This window comes from Rhipicephalus sanguineus, chromosome 8, assembly GCF_013339695.2.
Source record: "Rhipicephalus sanguineus isolate Rsan-2018 chromosome 8, BIME_Rsan_1.4, whole genome shotgun sequence".
NCBI classification, from domain to species: domain Eukaryota; kingdom Metazoa; phylum Arthropoda; class Arachnida; order Ixodida; family Ixodidae; genus Rhipicephalus; species Rhipicephalus sanguineus.
The window spans coordinates 121,841,198-121,853,263 of record NC_051183.1 but is presented as its reverse complement, the minus strand read 5'-3'; the positions used below and the strand labels follow the sequence as shown (position 1 = coordinate 121,853,263).

Sequence of the window (12,066 nt, the reverse complement as noted above, 5' to 3'; positions counted from 1 at the left end):
GGGCGGCGCCGTTAAAAAGCGCGGCCGCGTGCCCGTTGTGCCATCTCGCGGGTGTTGCTTCAAGCCGCTGAAGAACCTGCGACCAACGCTAAATGGTGTATACAAATAGCTCGCCGTTAGTATTGTCACGGGGTCGTGACGTCAGCTAAGATAGCAGTTGGCGTGTTACACTAAACTCTTTATTTGGCCAAACTTGTTGCCAGGAAACGGGCAGTCAAACCCAACAATACACCCTGTACACTGTAGCGGCTAACAGAGCATCGGCCGTCGATAAAAACTGATCTGCGGTAAGCCGTGTGGGCATTTATACATGCGGCAATGAACATTCGAGCCTTATCGCTGGTGGCCGCGTTTGTTCCAGAATCATCTCAACTGTACGCGTTTGCGCGGTCAACCCTATAAAGGATTCTAAAATAGTCTGGAAGCTTCGCAGATATTAGGGCGCGGCTAGTGCAAGCCAGCAGCTACGCGCGCAACAGACTAGTTACATCAAAATAACAAAAGAAGCGCGCTTGGCTAGAGGACATACGCGTGGTGGCCGAGCGGCTAAACGCAACGCACCGTGAAGCGAGGGGTCCCAGGTTCTAATCCCTGCGCCCACGCGAACCAACATTTTTTTATTATTTCTTTATTTGAATCTGCTTAAAGTTTCACTAAGGGACACCGATCATTTTTCGCTCACAACTAAAGACGCCGCCGACACCGAAACTGGAATTTCTGCGGAACGCGCTCTTTAACGCTATCGCGTCAAATGATTTCCAGCGGAGCTGTCATGGAACACCAGCGCCACGCGTCTGCGTCTCTTTACGAGCAGAAAAAAAAAACCATTTGACCTCCTCTCAGTGAACGACGACGTCACAGATCATCGCAATTACTTCCCAATGACGTCGAGCGGTGACATCGCGTGATAACTCCGTCGATTGGTCAAAGGTGAGCCGGTGTCGGAGGCACTGTAATGGCTGGGCCGATCGAGGTGTTTTGTGCAGAAAACTTAAGTGAAAATGCACGCCATTCGTACGTCCTTCGCCACGTCTATCGAGTCTAGCCGTTTCATTGGTGTGGTCGCGCGTGGCAAGTGTAGGTCCGCCGCTCATTTGGAGAACCCCTGAGGGGCAGTGCGCTTATGAAGAACGCCGACGATACCAGAAGCGGGAGTTCACCCATCAGCTCCACTGCTCATACACATTTACGGAGTAGAATGGCTCATATTTCTTCGTAGCTGTGCAAATCACTTCACAACTACACAAATGCTCCCGCTCGTCACCTTCACTTTCATTTTGCTTATTGTTTTTTGGTGTTCACGCCTGCTTTATCTATCCTCTTCTCTTTTCATCTTTTTACCCGTTCCCCTATTGCAGGGTAGCAAAGGAGATACAATTCTATTGACCCTTCCTTCCCTACCTTCTTGTATATATATATATATATATATGGTACGTAGGTTATGAAGAGTCTGTCTTCGGTTGCCGTAAAATAATTAGGAAAAATGTATACGCTTCTAAAAAACTGTTTATTTGTCGACGTTTCGATCGGAGACCGATCTGATGAAGATCGGTCTCCGATCGAAACGTCGACAAATAAACAGTTTTTTAGAAGCGTATACCTTTTTCCTAATATATATATATATATATATATATATATACCACTCTCTCACAACTATATAAAAGGATTTCACTACTGAGAAAGGCATAACTTCAGAAACTTGCAGCTTGAAAAAGTACATTTTCTAGTATGACAATGCTACTCTGGCCGCTAGACACGAACAGATGAGCACAAGAGATGATACTGGGATATAGATGTATTCGTAGAAAGTTCAGAGCGCCATTTAGTTTGCTAGAAAACTGTGATGAGCGTTGGTAACTTTCTACATATTTGGAGAAAGTACAAAAGCGCTTCGGGCGGAATAATGCTCTGCAGGGATCCGAGAATAGGCACCGCGGCTGCAAGGCTTTGAGAGTACACGTCGAGTACTGCCAATTCTTTATTTCGTATTTTAGGAAAATGCCTTCATAGGGTATAATGGAGTGCGTTTTTTGTACACGGGAATAAACGCAAATGCAAATGCCGTATGCCGTGGGCGACCTATGTGCATGCCTTGTGAATAGTTGCCAGCGTTCAATAGCATGTCTGTTGCATGCTTTCAACATTGGCAATATGCCGAAAGTGTACGCCGCTATACCACTAAATTTCCACAATAGTTTTCAGAAGCAGTCCAGCGCTGTCTGGCGCATGCTTCACCGGAAAGAACCATGGCAATTTTGCCAAGTAGTAGTCCTCCCCAGACGAATACTAGAATAAAAATTATTTGTAACGAATAGGTACACGCATAGCAAATCATGACCAGTTGCTTAACGCTATTGTGAAAAACAATAGTGCAAACTGTTTGCCTATTATCGTGAGCAGAATATAGTGTACATGTAAGACAGATAAGGCTTAGCAAACGATCTTGAGAAATTATGGCCAGCAATACGAGCGGTTGAACCCAAGTGTTCTTAGTAGCAGTAAGTGGAAGCTAGACCAGCGCCTGGATTACAAAGTCAGTGATGTACAGCAAACAGTTGGTCATACACTGAACAGGGATAATGCTGCGAAACGGGTAAAATGACACTAGTTACTTCAGTTTTATAATTGCTGCTAAAAGAAGAGAACGCTGTCGATGACCCAGAAAAGTTGGACAATGTGATGCACTAGGATACTGTCAGGCGTAACTTCCAATCAGATTGTTCACGGCAACGATAATATAATGTCGTTGGGAGAGGACTTCGCTCGACACTGGATATAAATGTCTGTTGCTGATGATGGTGTAAAACATAGCTATAAAGCTGAGACATTTTACAATAAGCTGCTTACTTAATTTGTGAAAATAGCCTAGTGTTAGCCGGCAGCAAAGGTGGTATTTTTTTCTTGTCGTTTAAAAGTATGAGTAGCAGACTGCGAAACACACGACGCACTATCCTATCTGCGTCATTTCCACATTTCTATTGTTCCCACTTCCACATTGTTATTTCTTCGATGCACAGATAAATAATTTCAGGCGTCAGCTGTAAAATAGTGTTGTATAAAAGATCACGCCAGGAAGCTGTTCGCAGTATGGTGCATCATGCGGACGCAGAAGAACGTTCTTTCAGTGCTGGTAGCAGTTTTCCCTGCGCTAGTATATTCCATTGTAGTAAGTTCTACAACAGAGAAAATTTCGGAAATTGAAGTCTCACAGGCAGCTTATAATATAGTACACGTGAGTCTTTATTTTTCACTTCATATTGCCCTTTCTACAAGAATGTGTTGATATGGTTGTCAGACTATGCTTTCAACGAGATAAAGAAATAGAAAAGAAGTATATCTAGCAACACTGTTTAATGTAGTAATCGAGCTTTTGAGTTAAAAATACACATTGCTCTAGAATTGTGAATTGTTATATGGGCAGTTGCACTAACAAAAACCGCCCCTATAGTTTGTTGCGGGCTGTCATATTTCATAAATAAGCTAACACAACTTGATGTTTAGTCTTCAATGTATGTTTAGTCCTCAATGTAAAGCTCGGGGAAAGGTAAAAAAGCGAACATAAGCACCTTACAACGTAGTGCGACGAAGCGAATTGGCCACATCGCCGTGTCGCCGGTAGAGAGCGACACTTTATTCCATGGAACCCAGTGATGCCGCTCCAACTTCTCGGGGCTCATAGGTGACAAACTTCGACAAGCCGTGCTTTCGCATTCAATACTCGTTAAATTATGAGCGAATTGATGCGATCTAGTTGGTACAAACCAGGGCTCGGCAGAGATACTCAGAAACGTATTCCGGAATACAGATATCGAAATACATCAACCGGACGCCTAAAATACAGATACCGAGATACATTTGGCTGTAATGTAACGGGATATTTCGGAGATACTTTTGCAATAAGACGATAAAAGTATTCCGGAATACAGATACAGTGATACAGATACTGGAATACTTTATTTGAAAGATGTTCATACTAAGCAAAGTCATTTATTAGTGCAGCGCATTGAAACTTTGAGTTCATTTATTTATTTATAACAGTACCCTCAGCTCCATTAAAACATTACAGAAGGGGGGGGGGGGCAAAGTACATAATTAGTAATAATGACATAATTACAGGTATAAATTGTAATAAATATACTATTTCATAGCAACAGTAACATGCATTAGACACCGAAATCGGCATACTTGGTGACATCAAAATGAGCTATGCTCGGAATAGCACAGTTTAAGCAAATGACTCGAATCACTAATGAACACTAGTTAATTGAGAAAAAGTGGACATTTATTTTTCACTTAAGATCTGCTTTGCTGAGAAGGTTGCTGTGTGAGCTTCTCAAATAGGCTGTCTTTTAGACAGCGTCGGTTAAGCCTCAGCACAAGACTCACGAAAGAAAAGTCTCTCTACTGCTGAAGACGAGCACAAATTCATGTTATAGTGAATGAATACTGCCTTGGTAGCCGGATTTCCCTGCAGCGTGGCGATATCTCTTCTCGGGTCATCTACAAAACGAAACACTTCCGCCCTCACGTGGGTTGTGACCGTTCAGAAGCCGAAGTCGGTCCCCATCTTCGGAATCCTCAACCGTATTACCCGGTCGGCGCCGGGTCAGACAGCTGAGGATTCCGCTGCTCGTATAGGCCGGCCATAATTACCTACGCGCAGTTTGCAAGGGTTGACGCTTGGGCAAGTTGGTGTGGGTTCACTTCAAAATGTTAACAGCGGATAAAACGATCAGGAAGTGACGAGTCAACTGAGGTAAAGAGCGCGCTGACTTCCAACTTTCAAGTGTACCTACGCGCAATGGAGCGCAATATGTACAAACTGCACGATTCAAACATTGTCTTCCTAAAATCACGCTCTTTGGGGGTGAGAAGGTTTAAGCCCTCACACATCGCTCCTGCCAGCTCTCTAAACAGACGTGTAAACAGGGACAGCTGCTCAGAGCGCCCCATCAGGAACAACAGCAAACACTCGTCGCCTGGGTGGAAAGGTTCACTCTTCAATAAAGCTGTCAGCACCACCGACGCTACCAGCACTCATTTCAGCAATCCGCAACAGGCGAAGTCGGCTCGGGCGGTGGGGGATCCTGGTACCACAAAAGACCGTTTCACGCTTGTAATCAATTAGGAGCTCACCCTGACACGTTGGAGAGGTGGCTGAAAGCGCGACAAAGATAGCCATCTTCTAGTCACTTCCACCGCGACTACGGGAAGTGCTTTTGGAAGTGCCGCCGCTTTGAAAAAACCAAACGCATGCGCAGCATTGCAGTCTCCGTTCCAACGCGGTATCCGCGCGGGGGTCACGAAGTAATGGCTTGCCACCCGAAAAAAAATTAGGCGTGCTGTACTGGCCTTGAGAGAGAGCGACTTTCGTTGGCAGAGGCCGACAACACTGCCTCCGCGATTCTGCCTTCTGCGGCGTTGCGCGCTTTGCAACATGAGCCATTCTCTGCTTCGCCGCCCTTGTGTCGGCGACCGGCGGCGCGCCTTTGCTTGTCTTGGCACAAAAACAAATGAAAAAAAAAAAAAAACCGTCATACCCCCTTGGAAACTCGCGTCAACTCATTTCCGACGAAAAATATGTAACGAGATACCCGTGTCTTGCATAGTATCGCGATACAAACGATACATCGTAAATGTGTTTCACTACTGAGATACAAATACATTTTTCAAATGTATCTCGATACAGAAATACAGATACTCAAAAGTATCTCTGAAATGCTATCGCGATACTCTTGTATGGCGATACTGCCCAGCCCAGGTACAAACCCATAGTGAAAAAACAGCGCGACGTAGACACAGACTAGGCAGTACACAGGACCAGCGCAGTTGATGCCGCCAACGCTTTCCGAGTGCGGAGCGCCAACGCCACCTCTTTGCCCAATTTGTCCATGTTCCCTTCCTGTGGAATAGCTCGCAGTTTTGTGCGGTGAAGGTCGATGCGTGAAAATGGCAACGCAGGCAGCGCTGGTCCTGTGTGCATCCTAGTCTGCGTCTACGTCACGCTGTTTTTTCACTGAGGACCCGTTAATTATTTAAATGCATCTGTAGCACTTCTGAGTGCTCGGCACGTTTGTGTGGAGCATCCACGCTTTCGCAACACTTGCAATGCACATTGGGATCACTCCCATGGGGCAGTATAGGCCTCGTGCGCTCAGTTGATGCCGCCACCGCTCCCCGAGCGCGGAGCGCCAACGTGGCCACTTAGTCCAATTTATTCCCTTCCCGGCGCGTAGCTCGCAGTTTTGTGCGGTGAGTGTCGATGCGTGAAAATGGCAAAGCAAAACGAGTCCCGCTTGCTTTTTGCGGCTACGGACGAATAGCAAACCTTCAGGAATACTTCAAACGAAGTACTTCGCTTCGGCGTGGCGAATTGTACGCCGCTAATTCCGTTTACTGCGTGGGATAAGAACTACACAGCTCCGTCGGTACGACGGAAATATTTTAAGAAGTGCGTCGTGCCAATAGACCTTATGCAAAATCTGCTGCCATCTAGCGGCCGCAGTGCGCATTTCCGCCATGTTGAAGGCTAAGCGCGCTCCGCATGTGCACACACGGAGCGTACTTATCGACGTGTGGCGGCTGATAGGAACGGCAATGCCGACATATTTTCGTGTGCCGTGTTGCTGAGATTGAGGAAAATGGGATGCTGGAAAGAGGTTAGGCGGAAACTAGCCTCCATGTGTTATTAGATTTCCTTGCGGCCGATGGGAAGCGGCAGATCGTTCCGTTGCTCCGGCTACTGCTTACGATTAACGCCGTGTTTACGTTCGCCGTTCTTAATAGATGCGGTATGTGACAGCATCGGCAGTCATCGGAGGACACTCTTTCGTGTCATGCCGGAACGAGACAGTTTTCGCGCCGTGTACTTTCAGGCACAGACAAACCGACTTCGTGTACGACCTCCGAAGCTGCATCGCGGCTACTCGCGCATGCCTGCGATGCTGTTGACAGTATTACATTGTTTATTTCATTTTGATAACAATTACATGTTAGACAGGTAGCTAGTGCGCGTCATCGATTCTCAGCGAACGAACCGATTGTGCTGGAACGTGCTGTTTGTAGTTTGTTTTCGATTGTGTAGTTTAAAAAGGTAGCGTCTGGCGGGGTGCTTTGCGCGCATATTGCTTCACTATGCGTATTTTTCAAGCATTTCATGTGCTATCACTGCCGAATTCAGAGGGGCGGCCCGGATGGCCTGACACCCCCTCCCCCCTACTTTCTTTCTGCATTTATACCCCAAGGAGAGCACATGTCAGGTTTTACCAGCTGACGCTGATCGCCCTTCGGAAAAAAATCCAGTATCCACCCCTGTGTGCTATGAAATATTAAAAGATGCTTTTTTGTGGCACTTTTCGTATGAAACTGAAAAAAAAATGCTGTTACCGCAGATGTGTTACATTCGACCATCCGTGCGCTACCGTTGGTTGCGTGCGGAGGTGGTTTCGCAAGCGTTCTGTCGGCGGCGCAAAACTGCCTTGCTGCAACGGGTTGAAATTGTAAGGCGCGAGTAGGCCCGAAAGCGGCGATGTGAACGCAAATACTCTTGGCGGATCGTGTTATTTACGGGTACATGTCGGAAGGCTATTCAATAAAATAGTAGCTAATCGGCGCCTACTTCTTGGAGTAACTAGAGAGTTTTAGTTTAGCGCGCGCAAACCTCTACGTACGCAACGGCCTGCGCGCTGCGTACGTTAGAGTTGAGGCTGTCTCCTACATTTTTAGTTTACCGTACGCAACAACCGAAACGTGGACTGCGTCTAAGCGTCAGCACCTTCGTCTCGGCGTGTTTTTCTGCGCCATCTAGCGGCTAAGAAATAAACTACAATCGCCGATCGTAGTTGACACAAGTCAAGGCACGAGACAAGGCAAGATTTTACAATGGCGCAAATTTTGTTGAGGTGATCTGTGGTGAACGGTGACGGTTGGTCCGACTTCTACGAGGCGAGCAGCAGCGAGGGAGGAAAAATGCCTTCCAGCATCCTTTCGAATCAGCGCCTTTTGGCCACTCTTTCATGGGAAGAGATAGACGATTTGATGCTCACAAACCGAGAGCGGTGGCTTTTGAAGGGCGACTGCTGTCTCGACGACATCGAATATCTCCTGCATCTTTGCAGCGATCACTGTCCACTGCACTGGGTCCGCGAATGGATTCAAGCTACTCACGTAGACAAGGAGCTCCAAATCGAGGGCAATTGCGAAATGGACGCGGGATTTATTCGCTGCCATCACTGCCGTGCCGCTTGTGCTGCTGTCGGACGCAGCCATTTTGCTTGTCTCGACCGGTCGAGATCTCGCGAGATAAACGCCCGTAAGGTACGCAACGGCCGTAGCGGGCGCAACGTAAGCGCCGAGATCTAGCGCGCGCATCTCTTGCGCGCGCAAACCCACGCATCTGTCTTAGGTTCAGCGCATGCGCAGTCTTGCTCTCTCTCACCCGTTGCGTGCAAAAGGCCGTTGCGCGCGCAAAACTAAAACTCTCTACTAACGTGTTTCATGTTCACTTTTCACGTACGTGAGAAGCGGACCTTTCTTACATTTTAATCGTGCGGTACCTCTACGCAAAACATACATCAGTGACTACATTGTTTCAAAAAGAACAAACAGAACAACGTTTTTTTTTTTTCAAAAAAGATGCACAATGCATTAGGTCGACGTAGCTCTCCCTTATGAATTACACTTTGAAATGGGTCAACAGCATTTTCTTATCGTCATCGCTGTGCTCAGCCGCGTCGCGCGCTAAACCACACGCATGATATTCCGATAGCTATGTAACAACGCTTCATTCGCTACACTAAAAACAGACAAAATTTATAACCAAGCGCAAAGCTTCAGTCTCAGCGACGACCGGCTTACATGTGACTCGGTGACAAACATGTACCTTCTTCTCGTTGCGAGGCAGTTCTTCGCACGTAATAATTGCCAACGTAAAAACTAGGAAATGCCGGTAACGTGTACAGGCTCGTCTGACATTTTTATGCCCCGATTGCCGACTATCAACGCAGATAAAAGCAAGAGGTTATAGCAGCGATAGCAATACGATTCGGACACAAGCCTCCAACATGGCGCCGAATCGGTAGTTTCGTCAAACCTCCGACAGATGGCAGCAATTTTGCATAAGGTCTATAAATAGCGTGGAGTATGACACGCGTTTAGTAGCGAGTAAACTTTTTTCTTGGTGTACGATAGAAAATACTTCTCAGCGGAAGCCTCGCGCGTCGCTTGTCCAATGACCGACGCGCATTAGCCGAAAGCTGGGATAGTTGAAATGACATGTTAGCGACGATAAAATGATAGAAACCGTATGAAGTGCCTGTCTCTTAGTTTGCTAGCGCTGTTAGTACGTCGAACATTTTGCTGAATTATATTTTTGAACATGTGCAACTGTGTTTTTTGTGTAGGTCCTCAGATCATAAAATCGATCCTGAGGTCCCTCAGCGCGACAGTCGTGCACAGCCGTCAAAGTAGGCACTGCAGAGGACTGTTTTGCGTCGAAATGATTGCCACAAATCTTCGTTTAGGGCTCACAATAATAAAATGTTTAAGGAAACCAACAATGTGTCCATATTACCTGGAGCAGTAGCGTAGCCAGAAATTTTTTTTCAGTGGAGGTTAAACCATACTTAATGCATGTTCGTCGGTGCGTTTGTATGTGCGTGTGTATACATACACATGCAAAATTTAAAAAAAATTGGGGGAGGGTGTTTGAATTCCTCTGGTTACGCCAGTGACTTGGATAGAAAACGAAAGACACTGCGCGAAGACACAACGTGTTTGCATATCGGCCGCGCCAAACGCCTGCGTTCCAACGCTTTCGCCGATCAGCCTCGTATGACTTCCATGGAAAATGGTACAATTGCACCTTCGGCAGTTTCCGGGCCGTGTTCCTGTAGCTGTTATAACATGCGAACCCGCAAGATCAGATAGAATTCGACTTTTTTCGCCGGGTACACAAGCTTGCACGGCTAGGGGACATTGCCAACCTGCGGGGACATTTTTCCAGCAGCCGCCGCAGTGGCACTTCATGTGCGATTTAAAACAGCAGCGCACGAGGCCTATAGTAGGTGGCAGACGTGATACGCGCACTGAGAGCCGAAACAAAACAAAGCGAGGCTGACGGTAGAATTGTTTGCACAATTGGCGCGACTACGTAAGAATGAGGGAGGACGTACTCCGCAACGTTATTTCTGAAAGCTTCCGCCTTGGACGACCGACCTGTTTTGGAAGAAAGAATCCTGCACCAGCGACCGGACTTAACGTCAGAGAAGAATGCTGTGGAAGCGCTACTGCGCTTTCTCTGTTTAACCAGTCTCTCAGATCGGCTCTGCTTGGAACGTCCTGCGTGTGTGTGCATGTGTGTGTGTGTGGATGTTTTAAAGCGATAGAGATAAAGAGCTGGTTTCGCAGAAATTCCGGTGTCGGCGTCGTTGCTTTTGAGCGAAAAGTCTGCGTTGTCCATGACCAAACAAACGAGAAAGATGCGAATAAAATAAATAAAAAAAATATTCTGTTCGAGTGAAAATCAAACCCAGTCCGTCTGCGTGTCAAGCAGGTGTTCTACCCCAGAAATGCGCCATCGCTTGGAATCGCACTTAAGTTAACTTCCATGCGTTACAAGGATACACGTCCTGCGTACGTCTGTGACAGTACGAGATGTAATATCGCAGTAAAACGGGGTACAAGCGTACATTGCAATCGGGCGCCACACCATGTGAATTGCATAAATTGTTGGTAGTTTAAAGCCGGCCACCCATTACAAAAGGCACACATATTACTGTGCATATTCCCTTGAGAACACGAGAACACGTAGTGGGGGCATCGCAACTTGGAAAAAGTATCACGCGCGTAATTGCTGCTGGTTTAAAGCATTCGACCCATCACCATAGGCATACACATTAATGCGTGCATTCTCTTACACACACGTAGTGGCTACACTGTTGTCATAAAAGTGGTGTGGAAAAGGGCAGACGCTTTTACAATAGTAAACTCGACTTGCCGCGCAACCAGCAGGAAAGAAAGCGGGAGACAGGAAAAGAGCACAGACTACCAACTGTTTGTTGTCAGTTTGACGAACCCAATATATATAGGCATGCCACACTGCGCCATCACGACACGCACAATACAAAGATTCATTTACAAAACTGTACCGCTGACAGAGCAGTGAAAAAAACACCTCATTTGTACCAAGCGCCACAGGTAGTCTGCGCTCTTTCCTGTCTCCCTCCTTCTTTCTTGCTGGTTGCGCAGCAAGTCGAGTTTACAAATATGAACCAACTAGTCTGCAAAGAAGTATTGCCGCCTTTACAATAGATATGTCGTGTGTGCGCGTGTGTGGCTGGCTGGCTGGCTGGGCGACTGAACACAATGACATGCGAAACAGAGCCCGATGAGGACGGGGCCGGAATCGCTTTCGCGTTCAATTCTTAAAGGCCAAGCTTAGGAGTCTCCCAATTTTGTTTGAGGGGCGAAGCTCCTCGGCGTGTGGGGAAACTACCAACCACGATAAGGGGAACGCCAACACGCACTTCAGCGAGTGCACGGGACGCATGTAATCGACGAGCCATTCTCCTCCTCCTCCGCTGACGTCAACGCTGAAGTCTCCCGTGACTATAAGAGGCGCGCGTCGACACGCCTCGCCGCAATCAGTCAGCATCTCCTCCAGACAGCGCTGAACCTGGTCCTTCGGCAGGTTGGGATCGAGGTACAGGGCGAGGATCGCGACGTCGCCGACGCGCACGGCAATGCACTCGGAGCAGGAGCGTCTTCGAAAGCTTCCAAATCTTTCTTCCAGGTCGAAGTTAAACGCGCGTAGCGCACGCCGACTCCGAGTGTTAACGGTGACTCCTCCCGCCGCCGAACGTTCCGGTAGCGTTCCGGTAGCGGTAGGTGTTGCGGGCGAACGGACGAGGCGGCAGCTGCGGGCGCTGCGGTGAGCGCGCGGCAGGCGAGGGAGAGAGTGACGTCAGCGCGTTGCGAGGGGAGCGTGACGTCAACGCCCAGCTGCGGCGTGACCCACTTTAGGGTGGCTAGAATGGGGAGGTGTGCTGAGCGCAGCGTGTTTCCCTT

The 12,066-nt window shown here is 47.6% G+C and overlaps 1 long non-coding RNA gene across 1 annotated transcript in view; it reads left to right on the top strand.

The window, feature by feature from the left end:
* The first annotated feature begins 3,064 nt into the window (after positions 1–3,064).
* Positions 3,065–12,066, top strand: part of LOC119402337 (uncharacterized) — a 57,866-nt gene continuing 48,864 nt past the window's right edge. The window contains exon 1 of the long non-coding RNA XR_005185756.2: positions 3,065–3,232. This is a non-coding gene — a long non-coding RNA (uncharacterized LOC119402337). The remainder of the gene's footprint in view (positions 3,233–12,066) is intronic.